Raw genomic sequence first — 12,004 nt, 5'->3', positions numbered from 1 at the left:
ATACCTGACAGATAAATGCCTACACCATTCTGCCCCACAATACCTCATTGCCAGATTCTCCAGACAATCCTCCATTCGCCCTTTGAGAACAGCCAACGCCAGCCTCCTACTAGTGCCTACATTTGATCGCATGAAGACTGGTGGAAGCAGTTTTCCGGTCAAAGCTGCCCAATACTGGAACTCGCTCCCACCGACACTAAGAGAAGACCTACCCTACCTTCGCTTTTGATCCAACCTTATCCACTGGATCAAGGAAAATGACAGTGACACATTACTGCATTCAGACAACACTACTTGCCATATCTGTATACCCTGTATATATTTGTTTTCTTGATGTAACCTGACTTAATTATGTATACAATGTATGCTACTCTACAGCAATGTAACCGAAGCTGAACAACCCTTAATGCCTTAATGTGTATATAATCTATGTTACTTTAAAGCAATGTAACCGAAGCTGATCAACCCTCTTTTGCCTTCTGCGCCCTGATACCCCCGGGTCTTGCACGCATTATAAATATTAAAACAAACAAAGAAACAAACATGTCTTCCACCCAAATTGCAAGGCAGAGACTGCTGACACTTTACTAATCAACCAACATTTTTCATGTTTCGTCCTTCCTCCAAAGATCGAGTCTGACTGGGGAAGTAATTTAATTGGTGAGATAATGACTAAGATGTTGGAAATTCAGGGAGTCAAAAGAAAGTTAAATATTGCCTACGACCTGGACGTCTGTGGTGGATTCTGGACCCAGTTGGTATTTGTGATTACCAGTAGTCCCAATGGCTCTGAAGTCTACCTCTACTTCTGTTTCTAGGAGGTCTCCTTTTGAACTCATGACCAGTTGACAAATGGTATTGCCTCAATATCTCTTATATCGAACACAGGAACAGACATTGATCGATCCCTTTTCTTCTCCTGAATATGTATAAAATCTTCAGAAACACCTTTAACATGCATTTGCTTATGTTCAATGAAACTTGGAAAATGTGTGGTAAGTATTAAAACCTATTTTGGCTTAAATAAATCAAAGAAAGAATATGAGGTAGGTGACTGAGTTCATATCTATAATTTCCAGAGGAACCAATCTAGGAGCAGGCATTTCTGACTTTCTGTACGGGCGCTTTTGAGAATATACATATCTCTGGTTGCCTACAGAATACAAATCCCAAAAGTGGAATGGGCAGAGGCTGCCTACAGAATGAAAATCCCGAAAGGGCAATAGACAGAGGCATGATGGGTGAACCAGCTCCAAACTTGTCATCCATGAACAGTTGTTAGTCAAATCTAGTAACTGTCTGATCCTATGGATAACATGATCTCTGGATAAAAAGGAATCGGTGTTAGAATGGTAAGCAAAGAGGTTTAGATGAAAGGGGGAATGTTTGAATGTTATTGTTACATAACAGATTGTGTGGTTTATATTGTTGTTCAAATTAAATTCTATATTATTAAAGGATAGAGTAGGATGAACAAAATTACATTTCCTCTGTGTCAATATTTCATATGAAACCAGCCTTTCTCCCATTCTCTCTTAGTTAAATAACTTGAGGTTATTCATAGTCTCGGGAGAAAGAGGGTGAGATGGAGAGGGTACCAACACCCTCTCAAAAAGGAAATAAGGAATTCGACGTGGGACCGTAAATAAAAAGGACACACAAGTAATAATAAGAAAACTATGAACCCTGCATAGATGTTAACCCCCTCTTTGACTGAATGTTTCCAGGGGAGATATAGGAACATTTTTAAAAAAAATGGCATCCAGTTTGCTGAACCTAAACGCAAGACTTTGGGGCAGTGCCTTACTGCATTCATATACAACATGCTTTTTTCCCCAAAAATGGTTCTGAAATTGTGAAGTCCATACTGATATTTCTTTATATAATCTGCCATTCCATACAAATGGTATGGAACCTACAACAAACATTTATTTAAGACTCGAGGATCCCACGCTTGATGAACGTGAAGAAATAGGCACCAAGGCGTGGTATTCTACATCTGCACATAATGCGAGAAATTTTACAATTTAACGGTAACCCACCGTTGCTACCGGCAGGTTGTCGCTGAATTTGTAACACCACTCTGCCGCCTCAGATCCCAGTGCTACTGGGACATTACAAGTCCCGGTGGGCCGGGAAATGAGGCGGAGGAAAGTGTCAGTACCCATTCCCGTAGAGTCCCATAGGAACCGCGGGATTGGGGACACCAAAGCACTGGCACCATTGCTAACAATGCCAGTGATTCCTTGACAACGCAACCTACCGGGCCGTTGCACCCGGCAGGTCAGTCCTGCTGGGTGCAATGGCCCAGGAAGGCAGAGTTGGAATGTGGCTGTCCGCAAAGGGTGCCAGTACAGGGCAACTGGCACCCTTATTTCCGGACCGTCACACTCGTAATGAGGCCTAATGTCTCATAAATGAAGGCCGGTCTGTAGTATTGAAATGTGCAGCTTGTTACAATCATGTGGCAACCGAGAATGAATTGAAATAATCTTTATTTTCATAAGCCAATATGTAGTGTGCCATTTTTCCATATAAATGTCACATTGCAGAAATGGTTGTGGTGCATCTATAAATTAAGGCCTCTGTGCTTTTAAACACACGAGGAATATAAGATTCTCCAGCATTGGATCTTTCATAGATTCAGATGCTTGAATATTCCCCGTCGTCAGACTGGGAATCCTCGGTGATAAATTAAATAATAATAATAATTAAAAAAATTTATAAAAAAAAAAAAAAAAAAAATATATATATATATATATATATATATATACACTGCCACCTAGCAGTGCATGTACATAGCCCATTATAGCCTATGAGCCACTTCATTGTGTAGTCCCTCCACCTCACTTTGGTCCTTATGGCCCCAGCCAATGAGGTGGCAGGGCTTAAGCTCCGCCCCCGGCAGCCATCTTCAGATTTTTCACCGCAGTCTATCAGACACAGGGAATCCTCAAGCTCTCTGAGCTTTTTTCAAATTCTTTCTACTTTTGTGTGGAATATATTTGTAAAATATATTCCATCTTGTTCCCCTTCTTAGGGGCTTTCTTTCCAATTAACCTTGGTGGCAAAACTTGTTGTTTTCCTCTCAAAATCGTCGACTGAACTTCTCTTCAGAAATGGAGGCACCTCAGGCTGTCAGGAAGCCTTCCCTGTTCAGGGACTGCACGAGGTGCAAGAAGAAATTGGTTTACTACAAGGACCCCCACGAGCATTGCATTTATTGTCTGTACCCACATGACATTAAAAAATGCGAGATTTGTAAAACCTTTTCCACCAAGACCCTTCATGACAGGCATAGAAGACTCCTTTCATACCTGGAATCCAGGGATCAATCTTCGGACGAAGAGTCTGTCAGAACAGCTCCTGTCCAATCCAGCACTCCATCTGAGAGGCAAACTTCAAAGAGAAGGGCCTCTTCAGTGGAAAGGAGTTCCTCTCCCAAATCCAAAAAGAGGAAGCTGGAATTGATACCCTTTCTGCCTCCAGCTGACCTGTCAAGCCAGAAAAAGTCAGCAAAATCTGCCTCCAGAGGTAAGGAGGAGTTTGCAAAAAACGGGGGGGGGCAGTCGTCGACGGTTAAACCGCCCACGAATGAAGGGAAAGGTAAAGGCCCGTCATCGGCCATACCGTCGACGAAACCAGCATCGACGACGCTTAAGACATCGTCGACAGTTAGATCATCGTCATCGGACATATCGACCGCGAAGCAATCGTCGACGAGCAAGAAACACCACTCGTCCACGAAGCATTCGTCCATGACGCAGTCGTCCACGGAACACACTCCACATTCGTCAACGAAGCCCTCGTCGACGGGGAAATGTCAGTCGTCGACGACGAATCCCTCATCGACTGGAAAATCTCAGTCGTCGACGGGAAAATCTCAGTCGACAGCGAAGCCTTCGTCGACGGGACAATCTCAGTCGTCGACGGGAAAATCTCAGTCGGCGGCGAAGCCCTCGTCGACGGGAAAATCTCAGTCGTCGACGAGAATAACATCATCCATAACGCCTTCAGAGGCACCGCAAATTTCGGCAGTTACAGAGGAATTACTGCCTCTCACTCTTGCAATATCATTGAGAAGAATACTGCAACTGAACCTCTGGTGCAGCAATTTTCACCTTTGGGGAACATGGCAGAACTTCCGGATATAATTCTTCAGGAAGAATTCTCCGATGCGGAAGTGGTGGAAGAGTCCATCGGTCCCTTACTGAAACAATACAGCCCTCCTTGGCACCCGTCCACGGGAGAATCCGAATATCCTCATGACCCGGTGCTCATGTTATCCGTGCAGAGGATTGTAGAAGAATTTTACAAACGGCAAAGGGAGAAGCAAATTCTGATTAATCCCATTCCTAGAGAGTCATCCCCGATTCGAGGCACATCGGGTTGCTCTTCTTACAGGAGTAGACCGCAAAAACGGATGAGATCACCTGTTCAAAGACCGAGGAGCAGCACCCACAGTGCTTCACCTACAAGAGTCCCGTCACCACAGTCATCGCACAGACCGCGATCTCCGGACGTAGATCCCACCATGGTACCGTCCACCATCTCGGTATCAGACTGGCAGGAGGATCCTTTTGGTGAATTTTCGGAACCAGAAGAAGGAGAAATTACTCAGGAGCCAGACGCACCCAGTGATTGGGATGACTACGTCGTCGAGAAGCCCAGGAGGAGAGACTCGCCGGGCAAGGCCTCACCACCGGATGATCTCGTCTCTTTCCATACCATAATAGGTAAAGCCGCAGAACTGTTTAAAATTCAGGTTTCTTCGGAGGAAAGGCAATCAGTGCTCTATGAGCACAGGGACAAACGAAGGAGGACAGTGACCACAATTCCCCTCCTCGATACCATCTGGGATTCCGGATCCAAGATCCTATCTACACCCTTATCGACTCCGGCGTTGGTGTCCAGGCCAGAAAAGAAATATAAAGCTCCGGATTCAGCACCGCTTTGTTTAAGGGGTCATACTAAACCGGACTCAGTTATTACAGTGGCGGCCAGAAAGAAACTCGCCAACCCCTCCTCACCGTTGTCGGCACCACCGGATAAGGACGGATGTAAATTGGAAGCCATGGGCAGGAAAGTATCATCTTCTGCATCACTTACAATCAGAGCGGGTAATGCACTGGCCATGACCGCAAGATTCGATCGTCGCGAGCTTTGGCTCCGCATGTCTAACTTGGCGAAACAATTACCACCGGAGCTCCAGGAGGAGACAAAATCCATAATCGCGGATGGTGAAGCAACATCGGATCACATGATCGACGCAGCAGTTGATGTGGCCGAATCAGGCTTCAGGCAGATGGCGCACGGCACAGTGCTCAGAAGGCAGGCCTGGATGAAGGCTACTAACTTTAGACCTGAAGTTCAGGCGCAGATACTAGACATGCCATTTGACGGCCAAGATCTCTTTGGGAAAAAGATAGACGACCATTTGAAGGCAATCAAGACAGACACTGACACAGCCAGAGCCATCAGTTCTTTAAAGGACAAAAGTAAGGACCACCGGTCTTTTCGTCCCTTTAGAGGTTCATCTTCCAAGTTCAGGGGATACAGTCGTTCCTCCTATGGTCAAAAAGCACAAGGCGGCACGTACCAAGGCAATAAATATCAGTCATCAAACAGATACGCCCATAGAGGCAGACGTGGCTCCGCCCAAGGGAAGTCACAAGGCAAGCAGAACTGACGACCAATCTCCCCCCTCCCTTCGCCACACCCCGGTGGGGGGAAGGGTGAGCCAGTTTTTCCAGCGCTGGCGGTCAATTACATCGGACAAATGGGTGTTACAGGTGATCCGAAAGGGTCACACCTTGGAATTTCTGGACCAACCTCCTTCCCTGCCTCCAACTCCCCGCAGAGTGCATATGCTAGGACAGGTCATGTCCGAAGTGAAAAAACTGCTCCAGAAGGCAGCAGTAGAACCAGTACCCTATTCTCAGAGGGGAAAAGGTTTCTACTCCCGATTCTTCCTCGTCAGAAAGAAAAACGGTCAATGGAGGCCCATCTTGGACCTGAGGGCTCTCAACAAGTTCATCAAGTGCATAACTTTCAAGATGGTAGCTCTACAAGGGGTGCTACCTTGGTTAAACAAGCACGACTTCTTGGCCACTTTAGACTTGGAGGATGCATACTTCCACATTCCGATCCATCCAGCACACAGGCAGTTCCTCAGGTTCACAGTGGGAGGGCTCCACTTTCAGTTTCAAGTGCTTCCGTTCGGTCTAAAATCAGCGCCAAGAGTTTTCACGAAATGCCTGGCACCGGTAGCGGCAAGTCTCAGGAGAGCAGGAACGGACGTTTTTCCATACCTGGACGATTGGCTGATAAAGGCAAGTTCAGCTGCAAAGGCTCGTTCGGCAGTGTCGAGGACGGTCAACCTCCTAAAAGAATTAGGTTTCTCCATCAACCAGATGAAGTCCTGCCTCGTTCCCAGCAAGGTAGCTCTCTTCCTGGGAGCCGAGCTCGACTCCAGCATTCCCAGAGTGAGACCATCCACAGAGAGAATAGCAGCGATTCTACGCTTAACTTCGAACTTCCTACAGAAAGAGACAACATCTGTACGCTCTTACAAATCCCTATTGGGCATGATGTCATCATGCATATTCCTCATACCGAACTGCAGGCTTCGCATGAGGCCGGTTCAGGAAGCTCTGGACCACCAATGGAAACAAGCTTTCGGATGCTGGGAAGACATTGTCCAGATTCCATCGACGTTGCACAAGGCCCTTCGATGGTGGAACGCTCCGAGGAATCTTCTACAGGGAATGCCGTTTCAAGCACCGACATCGACCCTCCTGCTGCGGACGGACGCTTCCTTATCAGGCTGTGGCGCACATCTTGCGGACCTCCAAACCAAGGGATCCTGGTCGGCACAAGAGTCCCAGCTCCACATCAACGTGTTGGAGCTCAGGGCCGTAAGGTTGGCGCTGAAAGCCTTCCTACCGGTTATAGCTGGTCAAGTTCTTACAGTCCAGACAGACAACACGACCTCCATGCACTATACAAACAAGCAGGGAGGCACGAGGTCTCAGATCCTGTCGCAAGAAGCCCAACAGCTATGGGCATGGGCCTTGCGCTACGGGATACAGATCAGGGCAGAGCACCTTCCAGGAGTGGACAATGTCCTAGCGGACAGATTAAGCAGAGAATACACAGCGTCACACGAGTGGGAGTTGGACGACAGAGAAACCCGACGGATATTTGCCTTATGGGGCCATCCGCAGATCGACCTTTTTGCCACCAGGAACAACAAAAAATGCAAGATATTTGCGTCAAGATACCCCGAGCACCAATCGCTGGGAGACGCGTTCTCAGTGGATTGGTCGGGGAAGCTCCTCTACGTCTTCCCACCCATTCCCCTCATGTCGAGGGTACTTCGCAGGGTGAAAGAACAGGATTGTTCCTTGATTCTTATTGCACCCGATTGGGCACGGCAAGTCTGGTACCCGACGCTGAGACATCTATCCTGCAAAACCCCGATTCGTCTCAAATCACATCAATATCTACTGACACAACAGAACTGCAAGGTCCTCCACCACGACCCGAGGAGCCTGTCTCTCAAAGCATGGTTCCTGAGCAGCGCAAACTGATGCACCTAAAGTTACCATCAGAATGCTGGGATATCATCAGGGCCTCTAGAGCCCCATCCACGCAACTTACCTACACCAGGAAATGGACCAGGTTTTCCAAATGGTGCGAGACCTCTGCGATCGATCCCCTCTTGGCCTCGGTTGATCAGATTCTGCCCTACTTGTTGCACCTGGCTAAGTCAGGGCTCTCACTGTCCTCTATCAAGGTCTATCTGTCAGCCATAGCGGCCTACACAGTAACCGCGGAGACGCAAGCCTTACTCTCCTTACCAGCGATCAAGATCTTCCTGAAAGGACTGATGCGTACTTATCCGCCTACACCTACACCAGTTCCGGACTGGAGCCTCAACACCATCTTAACAGCCCTCATGCAACCTCCCTTCGAGCCCATACATAGATGCGATATGAAATTCTTGTCCTGGAAGACATCCTTCCTGGTAGCCATCACATCAGCCAGAAGGATCAGTGAGTTGCAAGCTTTGTCTTCGGAACCTCCTTTTACCTTGTTCCAGAAGGACCGCGTCATCTTAAGGCCTCACCCGAAGTTCCTCCCCAAGGTACTTTCGGAGATGTCGTTCACTGAGCGCATTGTTTTACCAACCTTCTTCCAGAATCACGCTTCGGAAGCGGAAAGGACATTACACTCTCTAGACGTTTCTAGGGTGTTGAAGTTTTACTTGCAAAGAACCAAGGAGTTCCGCTCCTCAAACCGGCTATTCATTTCCTTCTCTGGCCGTACCAAGGGCCAACATATATCCAAACAAAGCCTGGCACGCTGGGTATCGTCCTGCATCACCCACTGTCATCAGTTGAAAGGCGACCCTTTAACTAGACCGCCGTCTGCGCACTCCACCAGAGGAAGGGCGGCGTCAACAGCATTCCACGCAGGGGTGGCCTTGAAAGACATATGCAGAGCTGCCACGTGGAGCACTCTGCATACTTTCACGAAACACTACTGCCTGACTGAAGATACCAACAAAGAAACTGCAGTTGGACAGGCAGTGCTCCGCCATCTCTTTGTATAAGGTAGGACCAGCCTCCTTTCCCACCTTTCCCGAAATATGTAACCGTTGTGTTGCTGCATGGTAAAGGTTTGATCAGAAATATGTTTTTCTGTAATTATGCATATCTGTTCATAATGGTGGCATGTTTTAACTGCTTGGTATTCTATTCAAGCATCTGAATCTATGAAAGATCCAATGCTGGAGAAGTCTTAGTTACTTACCTGTAACTGTATTTCTCCAGCATTGGTATCTTTCATAGATTCACATGCGCCCGCCCGCCTCCCCTGAGAGGCTGCTCCTATGCTCGGCATCCATCATACTGTAATCTATACGGTTCAAAATCTGAAGATGGCTGCCGGGGGCGGAGCTTAAGCCCTGCCACCTCATTGGCTGGGGCCATAAGGACCAAAGTGAGGTGGAGGGACTACACAATGAAGTGGCTCATAGGCTATAATGGGCTATGTACATGCACTGCTAGGTGGCAGTGTATATATATATATATATATATATATATATATATATATATATATATATATATATATATATATTAAAAAAAATATATATTTTTTTAATTATTATTATTATTTAATTTATCACCGAGGATTCCCAGTCTGACGACGGGGAATATTCAAGCATGTGAATCTATGAAAGATACCAATGCTGGAAAAATACAGTTACAGGTAAGTAACTAAGACTTATATTTTAGAATTTTAGAAATAATGCATACATTGTATTTATTTGTATTATAGATAGTTTGGCCAATAGATAAGTTATTTGCTGTGCTTGTTCTTAGGTAAATCAATAACAGGAGGGCCTAGGTTCAAATTTGCTATTTAAAATCAAACATCTGGAAGTCACCTGCTAAAGTCAAGTCTTTCATTCCTCGTTCAAAAACACATACATTGGTGGACTGCACTCACAGCAGCAAAAGAACACTGAAAAAAGAGAAACAAAAACAATGAATTACACATTCCAAGATACTCATTTTGACGCTGTGGGCCTGTGCCATGAGCATCATGCAACCTCTCTCCAGTGCTTGAGGGGAGAGGGCGCATGATGTTCTGAGGGGTTCTGATTTTCCACTTAATAGATCAAACTACATGTTCCATTTTGGTTTGATCTTTTCTGAACTTTACTTCAGCCATAAAATACATCTGTGCAGGACTAATGGATGACGTCTAACCCCAGAGAGCCAAAAAGCTCTGTTCAAGTGAATAATTAAGCTTAAATGAGGCCTCCATGTACAAAATCAATGGAATGAAACCCATGGTAATTTCATATTTTCACCATAATGAAAAGCACATCTTTCATTATAACTACACAATGATTTGGTCTACTGAGGAAGCAAAGAAAGTTCTGGTCTATGAGAAGCTCAGCCCACAAAATGAGTATAAACAATACATATTAATATATATCAATAAATGATAATTAACATAATTTAAATAACTTTGAAGCACTTCACTTGTGTATAAGCACTCTACAAATAAACAATTACAAATTTGTCATCTTTTATTCCATAGGGACATTTGCCTGAATCCTGGTTTGATTGGTGATTCTGAAAATCTATGAACCAAGGACGGGATAGAAGAAATATCAATTTGAGTACAATATTAAACAGAACCACACATTGTCACATGTCTAAACGTGTTGGGCCTATCTATGAAGGGTGCATTTTTTCTGGAAGTGACAAACTCTTAAGGGAACCAATGAGAAGACTCAACCAATCGGAATTCATGATGCCAGATGACACTGTGTGGGAACATTTAGATTCTATATAAGATCAAATCCATAAAAAGTGGAGAGATCTATGTGATTTTGGAAAGTCTACAGACAGGGAAAACCTGCACAAGGATAAGTACTGAAGTAGGATAATATCTTGAAATGATGGGAGGGCTCCAATAACCTTGTCCAGAGGAAGTCCGACATAGAACTTTTCCTAAACAGGATCTGATTCCCTGAGACGGTTTGTAAGTACAGACTGGGAACATAGCTGACTGGGTGGATGCTGCCTGGAGCTATGAGGTGGCATGCTGGTTCTGCACCTTAACAGAAACACCAAGAAGTGAGTATAAATGCCCCATGCAATATAAGTCCTCAAGAATCCTTTATCATTAGGCCCACTGAAGGGGTGGGAATGGAAGGGGAAGTCACTGAGGGACTAATTTAAAACAGAACTTTGTAGCAATTTTCAGTGTGGAATAGATATTCCTTTCAGAGCATATTCAAAGCAAATGGAGAACTGTTTTAAACTATTCTGCCCATAATGTGTGTTGTCTTCTAACAGTAGCTAACTAAATTAAATCCTGTATTTTCACATGTGTATTCTGAGACTGGAGCCTGTGGACTGATATACAACATTAAACAGCTTTACAGTGGGTTAATACATTTGGACCTGTGGAAGCCATAGCCATTTAAACAGAGAAATTCTATGAGACCCACCTCATTCTAGTGGGTTTAGAGGGAGATTAGCATGTCCACTTCCATTCACTAGAAAAGTATGCAATTTAAAATGAACATTTAAGTCTCTCTAATGACATTGAGCAGAAAGATAAGAGTCCTTCCTTAAGGGGAATAACAATGTGATGTGGAACAGGGAGAGGATAGTTCCTGTACATTCAGAAATCCATAATGTCATGTTCCTCTGATGTGTGATCAACATTTTGTGTTCTTCAAAATTAATTCACAGCTTTCTTAAACCCAAGCCTAAAGATACATAATGCAACCCACCAGGGTGTGCATCGTACGTACATACACTAGAAACCAACAGCATGAGATACATATATGAGAATAGTGTGTAAATGAAAAAATGTAATTTGAATGTGGTATATATGCACTATGTACTTTACTCTAATTGCAGTTGTATATGCATGAAATTGCATATTTCAATTGAATGCTGCTTTGCATATTTGCACATGAATAAGTGTTTACAGTAGCTCTAAATATCCTAAGGTATTATATTTGTTGATGTATAGGATATGGTCAGACATTGCGTACCAGGCACACACCTTTTTCTGTTTGATGCAATATAGAGAATGTTTCTCAGAGATTGTTGATGACATTATTAGATAGTGTTTGTTGCGGTTTTTAACTTTATATCCATGAGACTATTAAGTGTGGACTCCTAAAGTTTTCCATTTATTTTTAGTGGATTGCCATTAGTGCAGCATGATCAGTTACGCCAGGGCTATCAGAGTGGTTCCTTACACGTTACTTTTCTTTTATTTGTTAAAACCGCACACCCACCTATACATCTTCAAATTATTTGTAATAATTACTTGATACTAACCTTGACAATCTCCTGTGAATTCAACACAGTGGTATCTCCATTAGGTAATTCAAAAGTGTGCCATACGCAAGTGAGAAATGATTGTAACTGGTGGTAACTAATTCATTACTAGATGTCTGACA

At 44.6% G+C, this 12,004-nt stretch overlaps 1 long non-coding RNA gene across 1 annotated transcript in view; it reads left to right on the top strand.

The window, feature by feature from the left end:
* LOC138510915 (uncharacterized) overlaps positions 1 to 12,004 on the top strand; it is a 42,106-nt gene that overhangs the window by 10,683 nt on the left and 19,419 nt on the right. Inside the window, exon 2 of the long non-coding RNA XR_011280463.1 lies at positions 10,117 to 10,658. This is a non-coding gene — a long non-coding RNA (uncharacterized lncRNA). The remainder of the gene's footprint in view (positions 1 to 10,116; positions 10,659 to 12,004) is intronic.

This window comes from Ambystoma mexicanum, chromosome 6p, assembly GCF_040938575.1.
Source record: "Ambystoma mexicanum isolate Mex_15411 chromosome 6p, UKY_AmexF1_1, whole genome shotgun sequence".
NCBI lineage: Eukaryota > Metazoa > Chordata > Amphibia > Caudata > Ambystomatidae > Ambystoma > Ambystoma mexicanum.
This window is presented reverse-complemented; position numbering and strand designations above follow the sequence as displayed.